Source organism: Cricetulus griseus, chromosome 2 (assembly GCF_003668045.3).
Source record: "Cricetulus griseus strain 17A/GY chromosome 2, alternate assembly CriGri-PICRH-1.0, whole genome shotgun sequence".
Classification (NCBI taxonomy): Eukaryota; Metazoa; Chordata; class Mammalia; order Rodentia; family Cricetidae; genus Cricetulus; species Cricetulus griseus.
The window spans coordinates 434,275,838-434,291,502 of record NC_048595.1 but is presented as its reverse complement, the minus strand read 5'-3'; positions in this window follow the sequence as shown (position 1 = coordinate 434,291,502).

Below are 15,665 nucleotides of genomic sequence, written 5' to 3'. Positions count from 1 at the left end.
GCACATTGGAACACACGTATACAGATACAAATGTGAAATGGTCAAAGAAAAAGTTCCATAAAAGTTACTGGAAAAAAAGAGAAGTGTGTTTCTCAAACCTTTTTGGACCTCAAGTGAGTTTGAATTTTATCTTCTCCAGAATAGTAGTGATACAGAGCAATGTGAAATGCAAAGCCAAACTTGTTGGCTTTCTTGTTAACTTGTGAGCCAATTGCATGGCCTTAAGGACATAGTTTCTTGTGTCAAAAATGATTAATGTGCTCATCTGTCAGCCAGTAGGATCAGACAGACTTCAATTAGCTTTCCATCTCTGAAACAGTAAGGCCTGTTCATGACTTTGTAAGTAAGACAGATCAAACTCGAGCTCAGACTGAAGTCCTAAACTGTGTCCTACCCTGCAGCTGTTGTCCTTCTTTACAGTCCAGGCTTCTTTTCATGATATGAAGGGATTCGGTTACAGACTCTAATGTTCTTTTAAAAATTAATGTATCTGTTGATTATTTTATCTTGTATTAAAACAATATTTCCTGGTCACACTCAACCCCTCACCTTCTCTTAGCCTTCTACTACATCCACCAGCCCTGCCTCCTCTAAGTCCATACTTCAGTTTCGTGACCTTTTGTCATTGGTTTTGCTTTGTGACCTATTGGGTTTAACCAGGTTGTGTGGACATGGGTCTGGAGCTGTGCACTGGAGCGCGGGAACACAAATGGCTACATCACTGAAGATAATTTCTTCCCCTACAGCACTCCTCAAATCCTAATGTGTGCAGAGATAGGCCTCATGAAACACTTTATTGTCTATGATTGAATATTTTCATGGTTCAGTCTGGTGTATTCCCTATGTAGACAGCTATACCTGCTGTGAGATGATCAGTGCCATGCCATGCCTGTATGACAGGGCCATGTGGCCCTGCTTCCCTTCCTCTGGCTACTGCATTCCTTTGGCTTCATGGACAGGATCACATGGGTATTTCATTTGTAGACACACACTCAACAGTCACTTGCTCTCCAGAACTTGACTAGTCCTGGGTTTTTTCATCAACCGCCATTCACTATAAAAGGAAGCTTCTTTGATTAAGGCTATGGGTAATACCATTCCTAGGTTGCTATAGACCTATTGCTTGTCTCTGCTGCAATGTAGATACTGGTGTTCTTTATTACTACCTGTTTCCACCATTCTGATTCAGTAATAGATTTTACAGTAAGACAGGCTTTCAACTTCTATCAGTGCACTGAGACAAATATTAGCACAGTTTACATTTTATAAAGGTAGTTTTCTAGGATCTCTTCTTGTATTTTTTTTAGCAGCTAGATAAGAAGATACGAAAATATCCACAGAAGTCATAAGATCTATAAAAGACGGGAGTAGGCTCAAGATTGCTTTAATAATTCAGTTACTCTGTATATCTTTGCCTCCCATGTAAGGTTTTTTCATATGGAAATTTAGGCATATCTGCTGAGAGAAATTATAAGATCCAGCCTTATAAAGGTTTGCAAATTATCCATAGTCCCTATTTTCAAAGTAGGGATTATGTGTGTTTTTACCATGTTCATTTATTTATTTGAGAATCCACAGAAATATTTTCATAATCTGCGTCATTATTAGTGTGTGTGTGTGTGTGTGTGTGTGTGTGTGTGTGTGTGTGTGTGTGTGTGTGTGTGGTGTGTGTGTGTGTGTGTGTGTGTGTATGTGTGGTGGTGTGTGTGTGTGTGTGTGTGTGTGTAGTGTGTGTGTGTGTGTGTGTGTGTGTGTGTGTGTGTGTGTGTGTGTTATTCAGGTATATGTGCACTTGTGTAGAGTCAGGATGTTGTGTAACTGGGTGTCTGCTTTCCTCACCTTATTGTTTTAAACCTTACTGTTGTTAGTGTGCCTGTATGTGTGTACCTGCATGTATGTAAGTTCACCATATGCTTGTGTGGCAAGTATGTTACTAATTAATCCACCTCTGCATCCTAATCCTCACTATTTTCCGAAAGATTGAAGAAGTACTGTTTTATTCTTTTTCTTCCACTTTCACCAGAGGTTAAAATTCTTTATGAAAAATGAGGTTCCAAGTAGACAAAAGCTCAGTGTGTGTGTATGTGTTTCCCAAAATCTGCAATTTGAATTCTTGTGGAGACCACTTGTGAAAGTTAGATTTTTAGCGCTGTCATGTTCAAGCTCAATTTATCAGCTAGCAAATTCCTTTGTGTCAGCCAAGTCTCTAGCAGCCAGTTCCTACACTCTCTGTTTTATTACTTCCATCCATTTAGTTATTTTTCGTTCATCTGACCCTAGAAGAAATATCCTCCAGTCATAGATTTTCTTAGCATCTATGATGAAAAGTTTGATGATCTAGTTGTTTGCTGCCATGTATGGGAGAAGCTTGTCATGATAGGAAGTCATCTTGTCACAAGGTTTGATTTAAAACAAAACAAAACAAAACAAAAACTAGATTTAAAATCTGAGTACTGAGATATACAAATCAACAGCATCTCCTTGGCCTTCAGTAAAAGTAGAAAAGTAAACAGCAGTTTGTTATATTCTCGGAAAATATGGCTTAGCTCACATATACTTATCATTCAGTGTTGAGTGTGCACCCAGCATAGTGGATAACTTTATTTATTGTTTTGTGTCCCTAAAATTCTCACTTGTATCTCTTTGCTTGTTTAATACCCAGCCAGTGACCAAATGCATGCAGGTCTTGGCGGTTCATATTCTGCTGAAGGTCTCTTATGACAAATATGCTGTTTATCTGTGTGTTTTGTTATTTCCTTAAGGAAATGCCTTTGGAAAGAAAAGAGACAAGGGGGAATGTGCTTTTCAAAATTATCTCAGAGCAGGTTGAATTCTCCATCAAGTTCCAGGAAAACCACAGGCACATACCACCTGATACAATGGCATCATGTGCTTGGGTAAGACTCATTGAATAAGAAGGAATGGTTTTCACCAGGAAGACTCATTCCCATCATAAGAAAATGCTGGATGGCTTAAAGTTGAGAAGATCTTCATTCACTGAAGAAAGCGTAAAATTTATAACATAGGTAGAGCCATTTTCCTTGTGAAATCTCCATAGAGATACATCTCTTTGTGCTACAGCTTTTCAGGGGGTGGGGGGAACTTAAGGTGTTCCTTAACTTCGGATACAAAACCTCTTTCTGCCTCTTTTTCAAATGGTCATATTTCCTGTGTATCCTTTTCTGTCCAAATTTTCATAAATTAAAATTACATGAATCCCAGTCTCATCAGACCAGACACCACCCTCCATAATGATGTCTTCACAAGATTATTATCCTTTGCAGATATGATCAAATTGTCCAAATTTGTTCAGATAAGGTGAATATAGTCATAGGCATTGGGGTTAAGGATGAAGGCTTCTTTTGGAGGATAGAATTCAATCTATAGAGTGAGTGGGAAAGAAAGGGAGGTCAAACAGAGGAAACGAAGGAAAGAAGTTGACGGACAGGGATGAAGTTTATTCTACTTCATGATTAGAATTTTTTAGTAACAGAGTGTCAATATACTTAATGATGGGGTCATTGGCAGGTCACATGGGGTTTTGAGAATGGAAATTTATAAGTGACACCATCAAAAAGGACGAACAGTGACTAGAATGAGAGTTAGAGGCCATAAAGCTGTGTATGTGTGTGACTGGTATTTACACATGTGCAAAGCAGCCCTACTTTGTTTGCATTGAGGCAAGCTTCTCTGTTTCTTCTAGTCTTTTAATCACTCCTGTCCTTTTTCATTGTTGGGCAGATAAGAATCTCTCGTTGTAGTGATAACAGGCTCATCCTCTGAGAAGCTAAATACTCTATATGGTATTCAGGGAACATATGGATGCACTGACATTGAATACCAGTCTTCTGGAATAATAATAAATGTGATGGAGAAGCAGACCCTCTGCCCTACTGTGTGGTGGTGATGAAGCAGACCCTATGACCTACTGTGTGGTGATAAGGCAGACACTGTGCCTTACTGTGTGATGGTGATGAAGCAGCCTTTCTCAGGTGAAGAAGACCTATTACCCTACTTGCTTTTCTCACTGTTAGGCTGCACACTAGCTGGATAGAAATGGCTCAGTGTCAAACTTGATAATATGTCACATATGATAATAAATAACTTACATTGTCTAATTCTAAGAGAATTCACAAAGAGCTCAGAGCCTCTTCAGAATCCTTGTGCCTAATTTGTATTGTTTATGCCTCATGAAATGTAAGTAATATTGACTATTGCTATAAACATTTTGCATATCATTTCACACGTAAGAAATAAACATTTTTTTGGACATGGCAGTTCACACCTATAATCTCAGCAGTGTTGGAGGCTGAGGTGGGAGTATTAGCATATGTCTGAGACCATTCTGAGCTACATAGTGGGTTCCAGGCAGTCGGCACTAACAAGTGGGTACTTCAATCAGAAGTAAAAATAAAACCAACAAGACTCCTCTCCCATTGCATAACATAGCTTGCCCTCTCTTTAGGTGATAATGTATAATAATCTAATATTTGAAACTACAAAAGTAGGTTCCACAGGGAACCCAAAGTAAATGAATTCTTAAGATTTATCACAGGGCTGGGTGATGGTGGCTCATGCCTTTTGTCCCAGCACTAGGGGAGCAGAGGCAGGTGGATCTCTGTGAGCCAGTTCCTGAACAGCCTCCAAAACCACAGAGAAACACTGTCTCTAAAAACATACATACAAACAAACAAACAAACAAAAATATCACAGGGACTTGAGTCTTCATTTCCACCTCACTCCTTTCACAATCTTCTCGGCTTCCCAGAGTCCTGTTATCATTTTGCAAAGCGAGCAAGTTAGATCAGTGACCTCCACATGTCCTACCAACTCTTTTCTTTTTTTCTTCAGTTGATCTATATTTATTCAGATTCATTTTTTGCAGATTTTTTATTTGAATTAGAAACAAGATTGTTTTACATGACAATCCCAGTTCCCTTCTCCCTCCCATCCTCCCTACCACCCCTCCCAACTAAAACCATATCTATCACATATCTTTTCTGCTCCCCCTGGATGGTGATGCCTTCCATAGGGGGTCATCAGAGTCTATTGTATCCTTTGGGATAGGGCCTAGGCCCACCCCTGTGTGTCTTGGCTTAGGGAGTATTCCTCTCAGTGCACCAGGATTTGATGTTTTCCCAGCTTTCGGAAAGGAGTCTCTGGAGCAAGAAGAAAGGGTGACTAAGACAATGGTAAGAATGCATTCTGGGTACTGGTGGAGGTAATGGCTCCGGCAGCACACTCTTGATTTGCGTCACCCTTTCAGAGACTTTCAGGAGAACCCATCAAGATTGAATTGAATTTTATCTTGGGTTTAAGCATGTTATGTGTAGTGAGCTACTTCTCAGCTGCTCTCAGCATCTTTAGCCTAAGGATTTTCCTTAGCCTCAGAATTAATGTGTGCATTGAATCCTAAGCAAGACACAAGTTAAAGTACAAAAGTTCTGGAAGAAGAGGGTCGAATTCAGACATTCACCTCTCTCCTTCCTTAAAGACGTCTGAGATGTGCTCTGAGCTCACAATTGATTCTTAAGTAGTTATTGAAATTGCCTCCTTTTTGTGCTCCTACGACATTCAAAACAAAACAAACCCCACCCCATTTCTCAAATGAAGTGCTATACCAACAGTATGAAAAGCAGCTTATTTTAGAGAGTCAAATAGCAATTTTCTCTTCAGACAATAAGCTTACCACGTCAGTTTTCCCAAGTGACAATAAACATACAAAATGACTTCCTTCTTCCAATTTTAAAGTTAAGTATGTTTGCTAAAGAGCAGGTTATATGAGATGAAAAATATATGCTGCCTACAAACTGAAGTGGTGATTATTTCAGTTCATCATAATATTATGGAGGAAAGATAGATATCATTATAATTCAGCAGGGACAGCTAAGTCTCTAGTTGAGACTGGAGACAAACAACTACTTGGGGGCATAGTAAATTCTTAGCATTCTTTTAGGTTGCCAGCCAATGAGCACCATAAGTCACTTCCAGATAGTGTAAACATTTTAACATAGTTTTCATGCTCCAATCTACCCCTTATGAATCCAGATAAATCAGGCAGATTTTCTTGTTGAATGACAATAATAAACATCTCCTTAATATCTTACTGTGTATATATTTTCATATAAACATTCATTTTGACCTAAGAAAACACTGAAAAGAGGGTACAGGATGGGAGCTAAAACTCAGATTGCTAAAGTCATAAGATTAGGGTACAGTTAGGTCTCCAGTCTTTAGAGTCAGCATGAAATCCCTGTCATATATTAATCCTATCATTATTTGTTGCCTAAAAATAGAGAGAGACATCCAAAATAGAGACTTTGATGTGATCAAAGAATAGAACCCAGGACAATTGAAAAACTCAAATATTGTATGCTTATTGAATGCTTACTATGGTCATATATAAAGAGATAACATTGAGTAAAGTGCCAAAATTCCTCCTTTATATAATAGGAGTGGACAGGGTGGTAAAGATAAATAATAAATGAAATAAGCAAATTATATGACATAAGAAACAATGATCATTGTGAGAAGAAAATAAGAATGGGGAGTGCTGGCTGCCTTGTTGTTTTATTTAGTTTTGTAGTTATATTTTGATGTGTATTCTTGTTGAGTTGCCCAAGCTGCACTCAAATTCCTGGGCTCAAACAACCACACTGCCTCAGCCTCTGGTATAACTGGGACTGGGGGCACAGCCCCCTATACCCCGTGTTGCTACAGTTGTAAAGGTGTCCCTCAAGAAAGAACTTGTTCATAATGTAACATTTTGAAAATTATTTGATACAAAACAATGAGATAAAAAGAGCAAGCAAGGTGTAATTAGAGCATTGTTGGGAAGGAAACATAATGGAATGCTATCAGAGCTGTCTAGGTCATGACACACAATGTAGACACAGAAGGATGAGCCATGCTTGTAGACCTGATTGGCAGAACCTGAAGAGGAAGGAGGCAAGCTCTGGACCAATTCCTGGGATTGAAGAGGTGACAGTGAAACACTGGAGGGACAAGATAAAGGAATGTTCCATTTTCTTGGAAGACATATTGGCCCTTTATTCTCCACGTTGGGACAGAGATGGCCCTGACTTTATATCTTTCTTTCACTAAAGCCATTTTTGTCCCTCTCACTCTGTTATATATTCCTCCTAATTTGATAGAGAAAGACTAAGGACTTAATAACCAGGAAGTAGAGTTCAATCAGAGCTGATACTCACTGCTCACATTAAAACATGAGTTTTTTTTCCCATGAGAATATATGTTCAATATTGTTTATCACTACTCATGTAAACACAATGCTCTTTGAAAATTTTATAAATAGGTAAGTTTGCATCATAAGCAACTGATTTCTCTACATGGTTGATAGGTTTAATCTTTAATGATAAAATCAAAAAACATCTTTGTTCTTTTGTTTTGATCTAATGAACCATGTTGTTCGACTGAAATTCTGGCTACCATGGTCAATTTGCTTATGACCCATGTGACTATAAGCTATGGGAAGAAATGTAATGAAATTAAGCGTTTCATCTACAGTCAGTTTGGATAATATGGAGAGAAGTCACTATATTTTGTCTATAATATTTCCCAATAGTATTGAATGAAATATGAAACAAAACCATCTATTCCTGCTTACTTTTACCTCCAAAGGTATATATCATATTAGGCTAGCTTGCCATAAGCAGTGCTGTCACAGTGAATCAACCATCAGGCTTATCCTCATGCTTTTGAAATATTGCAGTGAATACCTGACTTTAAAATGCTACAGATGGTATATCCTTTTGGTTAGTCTTACTTAAAAGAAAATATATATGTTTTAGCTAAAGCTCAAAGCCAGTTTCTCTCATCTCATCTCAGACTTTTCAAGTCATTCCAGCACTTCAAATACTTGCTGCTGTAGAAATAAACAGGATTATGGTCTGGTTTATAAATATCAGAAGGATTTAATTCTGGGTTTAAGTTACATATAGAGGAGAAGTGATACTTTTGAAATTGAGAATTTGTGTAATTTTAGGAATCCACATACTTATAGATAATCTAAGTGGAAAGACATTCAGTATTCATCAATGTTATGCTACAGGGCACATAGATCTACTAAATATCAATTCAGTAGGCAATTGTCTGTTTGTGCCTAAAGAACTGGAAACATGTCTTTCCATGTATAACATGAGAGCCACATTAGACTTGGATGAAAAAAAAGTTACAGAGGACAAGAACTAACTAGAAATAAATATGTTAACCCTACTATCTCTATAGAGGTGAATAGCTTTGTCATTAACCAGCCTTTAGCCCAAACCTTATATTCTCCTAATGTATTCTCAAAGATTCTTAGACAAGGTTAGAGATAAATGTGGTATTTATATAAAAGCATTGCTACAAAGAAACACACTTACAATTTTTATTTAATTACTTATACACTTATAACATAATTTTATTTATTTTCTTATTTAATATTTTACTTACTTATTTACTGTTACTATATTTTTACTGGGTTTGAATTTGGTTGTGTGAACAGAGTTTAGTTAGCTGGATGTGTTGGTTTAGAGCTGACAAAGCTGTTTATTTATCTCAGGTTCCTTGGAGACTTACCCATTTTAGGGCTGAAAGTTCCCTGACCTGGAACTTGCTTTATTCCTGGGCAGACTAAGAAGATGGTAACTCAGTTCTTTGCCCTGAATTTCTCTTCACATCTCTAGTCACTTTCTTTTGTGACTATTTTCTCTGGAGTAACTCCTGAAAACTCACATTTAAAACATATAATTATCTTTCAGTGTATATTATTCAAGAATGTTAAGTTTTTAAGCTAAGTTTTTGAGCTGCAGATTAACAGATCATCGTGCACTGTTATTAATATGTGATGGTGGGGATAACTCATTCATGTTCCCTCTGTTTAACTGGACTTTAGGTTAGAATCTAGAATGCACAGCTATTTGAAAAAAAAATACTCAAGGAATGTGCTTATTTTACTCTTTCCAACGATTGCTGAGTTCCATGAACCAAGTGTCACAGACTACACTTTGAGTAAAGGGGAAATATTTTTAAGGTTTTTTTTTTTTGTGTGTGTATGCTGTGTATGCATATTTCAGGGAAATATTCATAGATTTGTATCAGATTCCAAAGCAAAATTGTGAGAACAAAATATTTATGAACTATTTAGTAGAAAGCTTGGAACACTTAGTTTGCATTAGCTTGGTTCCGCATTCTGTTAGGTGTAACTAAATTCCTATCTCTGACTCCTCTTTAATATTACAGATTAGTGAGTGACCCAAACTAGGATTTTATCAGCCCAACTTGATTTACATTGAGTAACATCCACTTCTTCCACTAAATACTGGGCAAGCTTTAAATTGTGCAAGAAAATTGAGTTTAGGATTTGGGGGTGTAGTACAGAGATACAGTAGTTGCCTATCATGCTCAAGTGCTCAAGGCTAATTTCCAAGTGCTATAAAAAATAAAAGTAAAAATAGGAGAATGAATGAAAGAAAGAAAAATTTGCTTCCAGGATATGAAAACTGTGCGTTTTAGAGGGCATTTGGGTGTCAATATTTTCAGAAATAATTATTAATATTAATGCTACTGTGAGCAGCAGTGAAAGTGTACTGGAGGATAAGCAAAAGGTCTGCTCCAAGTTGCACAGAAAATATAAATGGGATCGGATCAGTATAAATGAAAACTGATCACAGTCAAATCCACATGAAAAATGTTTGGCAATCATGCCAGAATCTCCCAATTGGCTTATAAATCTGAGTAGCATGATGCCCCTTCAAAAGTCCACAGTATTATGAAACATGTGGACTTGAAGATCTCAGCTCCAAAAAGGAAGTATATGCCACCACCAAGAGAGAGACTTTAAATTACTGAGACCAAATTGGCCAACCTGGTAAATCCAAATGGCATGCCTTTGTAGACCCATCTTTCTCCAGTTGTGCTTTTTTTGGATCTCAGGAATGCTGGATTTTTACATGATCTTTACTTTTTTTCTTCACTCTGTGTCTTTGTGCTTGAGCATTCTCTTCTCAGCTCAGCTATCCACTTATCCTAAAATCCCCTTCTATCCCGCTTATCCTTAGCTCCTTAGCTTCCCTTTCGTTCATAGTCAACATCACCAAGTGCTGCCTCATCACTCTCTTGACTTTTATTCTCCAAAACCTCCATGCTAATGTCAGTCATGAACACCATGCTGTAAAGGTCTCAGAGCACAGTTTTGTTATCTCAATCAAGCCCATTGGTTTGATTATCTTAAAAATAACAACTTGCTTTGAATCAGCTGACATGAGAGATGACAGACAATTGTTCATCTAACTGATGACTCCCAGCTAGTGTCTTCTGTTAACTCCTTGTTTCCCATTCAATCTCCAGATGTTATTTTTATCATTGGCCTTTCTTGATGCTGGCTCTAGTTAGTCTCCTATCTCTCTCTCAATTAGATCCATGTGCTAAATAATCTTAGAAGAACCTCAAAGTCAACAACTTCAAAATCAGTCTAACTCTTCTTGTCTACCAGACTACTGTTTTCTAATGATTTGTCATCTCAGTAAATGATACCATCAGCCAGCGTTCTGTTCATTACAGCAGCCTACTTATCACCCTGGGTGCTTAATCACCTTTCCTATCTACCCCTGGTTATTCATCATCCTTTCAATTTTATGAACATTATTTCCTATCTTAGTTAGGGTTTACTATTGCTGTGAGGAGACACAATGACCACAGCAACTCTTATAAAGAAAACATTTAATTGAGGGGGCTCACTTATAGTTCAGAGGTTCAGTTAATCATGGCAGGGAGCATGGCAGCATGTAGACAGGCATGATGCTGGAGAATTAACCATTTATCCTATATCTTGAAGACAACAGGAAGTCAACTGACAATCACAACAAGGAAAGTTTAAGAAAAAGAAACCTCAAAGTCTGCCCCCACAGTGATACGCTTCTTCCAATAAGGTCACACCTACTTCAACAAGGCCACACCTCCTAATAGTGTCACACCCTTTGGGAGCTGTTTTCTTTTAAACCCCCGTAATTCCATACTTAGCATACATTAGCAGTGTGGAGCTCTAGGTTTCTTCTTACACACCATTGCTCCTTTAGCATCTGCATTTATTTCTTCCTTTTACCAAGCATCCACAGTTGTCTTTACAAACATATTATTTTCCATTTCTTTCCTAATATCAATCAGTGGTCTCTCATCATTCCTAAAATAACCTCCAAAAGTCCTTAGCATTGATTAGAAGCCTTAAATTTGTGTGTTTGTTACTTATCCATTTACCTTCTTTCTTACCATTCTCAACCTCCTTCTCTGGTATAGTCATCATGGACTACTTTAACTTTCTCAGTTACCAGTGTTTCTTCATATTCAGACATTCCTGCCCATCTGACCTGCTTCTTACCTGTTCTACTAACATAGCTAAGGAGCCCCTCCATTCTCATCTTACAGTAATTTCCTTTGAACCATTAGACTCACTGTATAGCTTGTCCATAATATTTTAAACAACTGCCTTATATGCAATTACTTGTTTAATTAAAGACAGTGTTGGCAGCAAAATGAGACAATGCATTATCTCAGTCACAGCTGTAACAGTTGTTATTTGTTAAATGAAAGAAGATACTCCAATTAAATATCTTTTTTGTAATCACTTATTTTTCTTGTTACAAAAAAGATCACCCTGGAAACTAATATAACAAGAGTAATACTTGTCAAAAAATCTATTCATGTGGCAGACTAAGGAATTCCCAGTTCTTTGTAACTATCGATGAAGTTTATTTTTAACATGCATATGTAACTGGCTCTATGGCAGCTTACTTACAGTTTTGCAAATAATGCAAATAGCATTCCAAACAAACAGTGCTGTGCCTATGTGATTTTGAGATCTCCTAAATAAGCAAATAGCATCAGCAAAGAGCTTGAGCACAAACTGTATAGAAATATAGAACATATAACAAGAATTTGCAAGAGAAAATTACATAAGAGTGACCAGGGGAAAGACAATCAGAAGTGGGCCGTGATCACTCCTTTAGAATCTAAGAACAGAGTAAAGCCACTGTCAACATCAGAACAATGGTCAGGGAAGGTTACAATGGTATGATAACCCTGTATAAGTCTCAGTCAGAGAGAGGCACATTGCACATAATACTGGGATATAGAAAAAGGCCAAATCTGACCCAGTACAGCAAGACTGGAAGGTACCTGGCAGTGGACTATACAAGGCATGCATGCTTCTTTCCTTCATTCACATTGCTGTCTCTTACTCTCTAATCTTGATCAGATGTCTGGCATTTATATAGCCCAACAAAGTACAAAGAAAGGAGAATAAAAGTCAGTGAAGTAAGTAACTTCAGAGAATATTTTGCATGCACCCTAAAGACAGCTGGCTCCTTGTCTTAACATGTCTTTTGTTTCATTGTGTGTTCCAAATAGCCTGTTTTCTCATTACTACAACTTGATATTTTTCATTTTTTAATACTATACATGAGTAGAAAGCTAAGATTACTACACACTTTAAAGTACAACTTATAAAATGTGACTTTTCTTATGGAAACTTCTTTTAGAATACAATTTTAAAGAGATATAGAAAGAATTGCCAGTGAATATTTTGAAGATATGACCAATATTGAACCAGCATCATCACAGACAATGGAAAATCATCATTGCACCTTTGATATCACATGTATTGTGCCTATAGACATTTTAAGATAGAATGAAATTAATTTGGATGTCATAAGACTGTAAAGCAGCAAGAAATAAACAGAGGTAGATAATTGTCAATAAAAGAAGTTGTAACTGGAGTATAAAATTTTACCTCAGAGTCCATTCAAATATGATAAATCAAAGGAAATCAAATTTCAATTAATTTGAAGCTAGATTACTAGAATTGTCAACCGAAATTCCTGGATATTTAATCAAAAAAGCATTAGCAATAATTAATAGTCTGTAGTGTTAAGTCATATGATAATAACATGCATTGATTTCTAATAACAAAACAGTGGAATGTTAATAAACAAAGGTTCCTCAACCCTATAATTTTTAAAAATAAATGAACATATCTCTATATATTAATATATATGAATTATATTAGCACATTTATGGTTTGTGTCACTTATTTCCTCAAAAAAACCTAATCTTTTTAAATGTCATTCATTTAGTTGGCAGAATGATAGCAATTCTGAAAGAAATACACAATTCTTGAAATTTTATTTGTGTCAACATGCACATTTCAGCTAGAATTACTCTTTTTGATAAGGTTCTTTCTGAAAGTAATTTTTAGTCTTTTACTTAGTACACATACACATAATTCTTTGTCACTATCATACACAGCCTCATCTCTTCAGTAATCATTTTGAATATAGTCAGATGCTGTGGTGAATAAGCTGTCTCTCTAAGGCTTTTTTTTTTTTAAGTTAAAAATAGCCTAGCCATTATTTACTTCTTGGCACTTTTTTTTTTACTATTTTAGAAATGCTCTGTAGATATGTTTTCGCTTTCAATTTTCACATCTTAAATTCTATCAAATATAATAGGAGCTGAGAGGCCTAAGTGGACATGTTTTGGCACAATATTTTTCAAACCTCCACTTCTGAGTATCTTTAACATTTTGACACTGGATTTTAAACATTTGTTATGATATGTTAAAGACTTAATGAAAACATGCATAAACCTATTTTTGATATAACTGTCTTCTCTTGATGTTATATATTATATTTTTGTTCAAGGGAGTGATATAAACATCATCAAGGTCCTAGATTCTAATGGGATATCTATATTTAGACTTATGATAAGTTATAAGATAATGTTTTGAAGTTGTTTAAATATTTCTATGAAAAAAAGTATCCTAAAATAAATTCAAAAATTATTCAACACCCATAAAAAGCTTGCCTTTTGTCTTTATAGTTCTGGGTTTTAATTTAGTAGAACAAACAGGAATCCTTAATTTGATAAACTTCTAGATGGCAATAGCTTGTTAGACTAAAAATGATCTCCATTGAAGGAAAATTAATGAAGCTAAAAGAAACAGAAGAACAGAATCAGGCATACAGATAGAAAGAGAGTGAGAGAGATAGAGAGGAAGAGAGAGACAGAGATAGAAAAAGACAAAGAGAGAGACATACACTGAGAAAGAGATCATGAATTATAACTCCCAAGTATAGCTCACATCAAAAGGAGCCCAGTGCTAGGGCAGTAATTAACATTCCAATATGCTGGGAGACTTTCCCTGGTTCCCTAATTGGCCACACCTGTCAGTAGACAGCAATGGCAGGTGACACTGACCTGGGTCATGTATGAGCTGAGAATGATAAAGGACAGGAACAAAGTCCTCCCTCGCTGGCTTGGCGAACACCTCCCCCCAACATCACCATGGTTTTGCATCTGTTTACAGAGGAGTATGTTAGCGGGAAAGAAAGAAGTCTGAAGTTAGGGCCAAACATGAGTCAGAGGTGTGGCCCCAGGAATGGTTCCTCTGCTCAGATGTCAGCTCAACATTTGCTCAGGGCAGGTGGTCTAAAAGATTTGGCTTACCGGGTATTTTTCCAGTCCTTGATGGAACTGGAGAAGTTGCCAAAAATATGACAAGAGTCTGAACAGCTGATCAACTGCTCTCTGCATGGCGAGAACTAGACCATTCCCCATCACAGAGCCTACTCTCCATCCCTCCCCTGTGAACATTTAGCTGTCTTGCTGATCTCTGTGAAGTACATGGGCTTCAATGAGATAATATGAACAACAGTGTGTTAAGGACTCTCGAGAACAGCAGAAGCATGGAGTGTAGTGTTAAAAAGCTATTACTAGTCATCTTGAAGGCATTTATCCAGAAGACTGAAGAAGCCAAGAAGCATAGGTCCACCAGAAAGTGAATTAAACCATTTGAAATGCTGACCATTTTCTATTCCCAGATGTGATAGGTTTTTCTGTACCATAAAGATTTGGTTTGTACTGTAGATCTTAAACAGGAGAAGTATCTGTAGTATACTTAGCAACAATGCCTTGAACACATTCTTCAAGATTCAGATAGTGCATGTCCACCAGCCTGGTCACTATGAAGAAAGGAGTTAGCAACGTGTGGAAACTCTGTGTGTCCTCACTGGTATGGAACATGGTGACAGCAGTGAAAGCCTTTGGGTCAGCTGTGACACTCCCTCCCTCAGCTCATCTGTCATCTGCCCATTTGACATTTATTGAGCATCTGTTATACCAGACACATCCTTGGCTCTAAATACAAGTCCTACCACATCCTCCTAGAATTCTGATGCCAGTTGCAGGCAGGTAGGAAATAAGTAAATACCATATTTACAATGGTACAATATAAATGTGTGCATTTAAAGTGTCTGTCATGACATTTGTTATGACAAGACAATTAGAATGTATAAACATAAAAATATCTTAGTTGTATTAATAAAAATTCAGCATGAGACCATACATTATTTAAAAATTCTGATCTTTCATTTTCTCATTTATAAATAGGGAACAAATTTGGCTATTTTCCTCAAAAGTTTGTTGGGAGGAATGGAGGTGGTAGTTATCATAAAGCATTTAGCAGATAGGTAGGTACAAAGAAAATGCTTGGTGTCAACATTATAAATTACTGTTATTAATTATTTTGTTTCTTATCATAGTGCAGACAGAAAAGCAGAGCAAAACCCTGTGACTAAATGATGATATAACTTTCTTCTCTGGAATTTTGT